This window comes from Magnolia sinica, chromosome 6 (genome assembly GCF_029962835.1).
Source record: "Magnolia sinica isolate HGM2019 chromosome 6, MsV1, whole genome shotgun sequence".
Classification (NCBI taxonomy): domain Eukaryota; kingdom Viridiplantae; phylum Streptophyta; class Magnoliopsida; order Magnoliales; family Magnoliaceae; genus Magnolia; species Magnolia sinica.
The window spans coordinates 368822-374450 of record NC_080578.1 but is presented as its reverse complement, the minus strand read 5'-3'; the positions used below and the strand labels follow the sequence as shown (position 1 = coordinate 374450).

Genomic DNA, 5629 nt, shown 5'->3' with positions numbered 1-5629 from the left:
AGCGATTGAGCCCCAAATTGAAGCATATCAAAATATCAAGTGAATCATACCACGAGAAACAGTGGGCATAATGATTTTCTAGTTTGTCCCGCTGATTTCATGTTTCCCTTGCTCAATTTCATGTTTGCCCCGCTGATTTTATAGTTTGCCCCACTGATTTCATCTTTCCCCCGCTCAATTTCATGTTTGCCCCGCTCAATTTCATGCTTGCCCTGCTCATTTCCTAGTTTATCCCGCTCAATTTCATGCTTGCCCCGCTCATTTCCTAGTTTGCCCTGCTCAATTTCATGCTTGCCCTGCTCATTTCCTAGTTTGCCCCGCTCAATTTCATGCTTGCCCCGCTCATTTCCTAGTTTGCCCTGCTCAATTTCATGCTTGCCCCGCTCATTTCCTAGTTTGCCCCGTTCAAAACCTTGAGTGCTCCAATTTATTGGAAATACTTTGTTTATGATGCATATTATGTGTTGTTTTTTCAGAGAAAGAGTACCAGATTTTTGGCTCACTACAATAAAAACCAACGAAGTGGTTGGTGAGGAGGTAAATGACTCAAAAAAATGATGTTTCACCAACTCGTGTTTTCTATTTCCTTTTCTTTTTCCTTCTTTTTAATATGGTTCTTATGCTTTCCTTGTTTCTCATTTTAGATTTCTGAGCGCGATGAAGGGGCTCTCAAGTATCTCAAAGATATCAAGTGGTTCAGAATTAATGATCCCAAGGGCTTCAAGCTCAAATTCTTCTTTGATCCTAACCCATGATTGACGATGATGAACCTATTCTTGAGAAGGCCATAGGGTACTGTTATTGCTCATAACTTTCCTTGACAAAGAAATTCTACTAGTTGGTCTTCTTCTTCCTATTGTATTTAATTTAGTTCAATTTAATTTCTTGCATGATGTGGAATTTGGTTGGGGTACTTATAGGACGGAGATTGAATGGTATCCTGGAAAGAGCCTGACACAGAAGGTTTGGAAAAAGAAGCCAAAGAAGAGATCAAAGAATGTCAAGCCCATCACAAAGACTAAACAATGTGATAGTTTTTTCAACTTCTTCAATCCACCACAAGTCCCGGATGATGATGATGATATTGATGAAAAGACAACAAGTTCAATGTCACTGCACGGAAGAGCAATTTGACTGCTATTCCTTAGTTGTTGATCATCTCCTGTGATTTCTTTGTAACAGGCTGAGCAGCTTCAGGATCAAATGGAGGAGGATTATGATGTTGGGTACATGTTCTTTCCCTTGCATTATTCATATGTTTCATGTCTACTTCATTCATTGCAAAAGCCTCTTCCTTTCTAACTAATGATGGTGAATGCCTTTTGAATAATCAAAATGTACTTTTAGAGCCGCAGGCCTTTGATCATTTTGGAGGGTGCAGGGTCTTCTCATCATTTACTTCGTGAAAACTGATGTGGATGGGTGTTTATTTATATATTTATTTATTTTTGCATCAGGTGTGAAGAAGAAAGTTGATAAAGTAATAGTACTTGTGGGCAATAGAGAGGAGAAAATGACCATAGACCTATAGCTACGGATTATAACCGTAGCCATAGATTGTCGATAATATCGACCATAGTTCGATAATATCGAAAATGAATGCCAAATTGTCCAGCAACAAAACTCGAAAAATGGAAGAATTTTCGATATTATCGACATATGTTCGATAGTATCGAGTATAAGTCATCGATAATATCGAGATATGATCGATAGTATTGATAACCGATGTTGAGTAATGACCGTAGACCTATTGCTACGGATTATAACCGTAGCAATAGGTACCGTAGCCAATATATCAATATTATCTACAACATGTCGATATATCGATAATATCTCGATATAACAACATTTTATGGAAATGCAACAAATCTTATTGGACAATTGTCATCCAGATTCGATATTATCGACATATTGTTGATATTATCGATGACTTACGTCGATAATATCGATGATATGTCGATAATATCTACGTTTGCATATTTTATAATTTTATTTTTGTTGTGTTTTTTTTTTTTTTTTTGGTTAGCTTGTTGTATACACCCATGTCAGTACACACCCTCCATGTTAGCCATCCCCCACTAGGAATCGATACGAAGATGAATAAATTCCATCCGTATTGGGAGTATTTGAAATTTAATTAAGGTGAGACATTGGAGTTATGTGTTCTTGAATTTGCTGTGTGAATAATAATACAGTACCTTGTTTGCTTTTAGTGCTTGTATTTTTTAGAAATCAACCAAGGAAAACGTACCTAAATAAGACTTTAATTTCACTACTAAACTATGGAGGTGTCCCAAAGGAATAATTTATGGATCTTCTGAGGAATGCCTTGAATGGTGCTCGAAATGTTCGTTCCAATAAGAACATTGCATTAAGAGGTATGTTTTATACTTAAGACCTATTAGATGTGTTGTTGAAAGCGAGTTTAAATGCACATGCAACTGCCATAAGTTTCTACCATCATAGATTTCTTAAAATTTAATAACCTCTGTATAAATCTGATGTAGTTTTTCCATATTGCTTCAACATGTTGCCATCCAATTGTTCTAGGTGAATAACCTAAAAAGTGTACTTTGGGCAATATGTTCTTTAAAAACATATTTGTTCCATGCTTTATTTCTACTAATGATATTCTTGTTATTCTACTAATGCTACTCTGGTTGTCCTTATCGTTCAAACATAGTATAAGAGAATTTCAACATTTTCTCAACATAGACAAGAAAAAGTATCCTGTGTAAACCAACATAAAAGCAGCAAACAATGCTTCTACGCTGCACATATGAAACAACATATTAACACTATACATATGGATAGAACTGTTAATGTTCTATAGCAATTCTCTCACAAGAAGATCCAAGTACAACATGGAAGCTCAGTTTTTCCATCTAATGCATGTGGTCCAATGTAGGATTCTAATATTAGCAGTAGCAGTAGCAGCAGCAGTGAGTGATACTACAACTTTTTTCTTTCTTTCTATTTAGATAACTTATACTATACATACAGATGAAAAATCTAGATGGAAAAATGGGGACCATTTTTTTTTTTTCGAAGGGTAAGAAAAAATCCTAATAAAGAAAAGTTTTTCTGAATTGTATTATATATGAATGGATGATATGAGGTGCTAAAAAATACCTTTTTGGTAAAGTTTGGCCGGTAACTCCTGGACTCCAGGGTCTTCAAAAATAACATTAACAGTTAGGTGTATAGCTTCCTGTCACCAAGAAACTAACAAAAGATACAACAACGGGGCCTGCAACCTTGAAAATGGAAAAGTCATTCCATAACTTCTTTGAATGTTTCAATGTGACTTTCAAACTTAACATTTTAATTGGAAAAATAAAAACTACATTGGTGTGCTAGAGAAACATATATTGTGAAATCTATGGCTGTTAGCAGGCCAGGTTAGGCTATGCTAAGCAAATCAACACTGTTTCCTGTGGTATGATTCACTTGATCTTTTGATATGCTTCAATTTGGGGCTAAACCGCTAAAATTAGATGGAAGAACAGATGGACGCCGTGGATATACTACATACATTCAATGTGGGCTCATCTGAGTTTACTTAGTACAATGGGAGCGTATTGACTAATGCAGTATGCAATCCGATTACGCTTGCTCGCCCCACAATAATGTTTTATTTGTAATACATTATGTTCATCGGATTATGTATACACCAAAACCCCATATGTGGGAGGGAACTTAAACATTGAGGGAGGGAACCTAGATATTGAACGAGGCAAACATGAAATTGAACGGGGCAAACATGAAATTCAGCGAGGGAAACATTAAATTTAGCGGGGAAAACATGAAATTCAGCAGGGCAAATCATGAAATTCAACAGGGGGAACATGAAATTCAACAGGAAAAACTACAAATTGAGTGGGGGAAACATGAAATTGAGCGGGGCAAGCTAAAAAATCAGCGGGGCAACCTAGAAAATCAGCGGGGCAAACATGAAATTGAGTGGGCAAACTAGAAATTGAGCGGGACAAACATGAAATTGAGCGGGGGAAACATGAAATCAGCGAGGCAAACTTGAAAATTAGCGGGGCAAACTAGAAAATCATTATGCCCACTGTTTCCAGTGGTATGATCCAGTTGATATTTTGATATGCTTCTATTTGGGGCTCAACCCCTTATATTAGATGGAAAAACCGATGGACAGAGTAGATATACTCGTTAGCCCCGTTCAATTTCATGTTTGCCCTGCTCAATTTTCAGTATACCCCGCTGAATTTCATGTTTGCCTCGCTCAATTTCTAGTTTCCCCGCTTGATTTCATGTTTGCCTCGCTCAATTTCTAGTTTGCCTGCTGAATTTCTCGTTGGCCCCGCTCAATTTCATGTTTGCCCCGCTCAATTTCTACTTTGCCCAGCTCAATTTTTAATTTGCCCTGCTCAATTTTCATGTTCGCCCCGCTCAAAGGAGATCAAAGTTACATGGGCCCCACAATTTTGTATTTATTATATCCACAACGTTCATCCATATTTCAAGATCATTTGGGAGCATTATATAAAAAAAGAATCATATCTAAAGATCAATTGGACCACACTACAAAGAGCAGCAGGAAAATTGATTTTCATTGTTAAAAATTTTATAGGGCCCACCATAACAGAAATTGAGTGGGGCAAACATGAAATTGAGCGGGGCAAACTGAAAATTGGGTGGGGCAAACATGAAATTGAGTGGGGCAAACTGAAAATTGGGTGGAGCAAACTAGAAATTGAGCGGGGCAAATATGAAATTGAGCGGGGCAAACTAGAAATTGAGTGAGGCAAACATGAAATTAAGCGGGACAAACTGAAAATTGAGCGGAGCAAACATAAAATTGATCGCGAAGTAAATGAAATGAATGAAATTGACCACAAAATGAATGAAATGGATTTTCGACCATCGACCTGATGGAATCTTGAAAAATAACTGGGTTGGTTGGCTAAAGTAGCTTCTCCTACCCCAAAATCATATAGGGTACGTCAAGTAACTAATTTTGGTTTAGAAGATATTCTTGTTAAATGAATAAAGAAATAAATGAAAAAAAGAGAGAAAAAATTTTTATATGCTTATATATACATATTTATATAAATATGTATTAGAGAATATTGTATGTAGAATAAAGTTCTTCATGTAAAAAAAATAAAAATAAAAAATAAAAATAAAAATAAATTTTGTGCAGACTAGCTACGGTTATAATCCGTAGCTATAGGTTCTTCGCTATAACCAAAGGCTTTCCGTATTACTGAAAAAGTCCAAAACTGTCCAGCGAGTTTGCTTAAAAAATTAAAATTTTCGATACACTATGGCTACGGATTATAACCGCAGCTATACTACGTGGCCGCAGCCCCGCTGCACCATGTGGTTTTTTATTTTTTTAATGCTGTGTTGCTTATTTGGGTCCCATTGTGAGGTCTGTGTTATATCCAAACCGTCCATCTATTTGGTGTGCTCATATTAAGTCTTGAGACAAAAAATAAGACAGATCTAACTATCAATTGGACCACACTCTAAAAGGCAGTGGGGAATTGAACGTCTACCATTGAAACCCTTTTAGGGGTTACAGAAGTTTTGGATCATTATGAAAGTTGTTTTTGCTCTTCATCCAAGTCTTTGTGACCCTATGAATGAACTTAGA

General features: G+C 36.5%; 1 long non-coding RNA gene across 1 annotated transcript; it reads left to right on the top strand.

The window, feature by feature from the left end:
* The first annotated feature begins 481 nt into the window (after window positions 1-481).
* Window positions 482-1066, top strand: LOC131249821 (uncharacterized). Its single transcript, XR_009172866.1, has 3 exons — window positions 482-537; window positions 645-792; window positions 921-1066. It is a non-coding gene; the product is annotated as an uncharacterized LOC131249821 (long non-coding RNA).
* Window positions 1067-5629: the final 4563 nt, after the last annotated feature.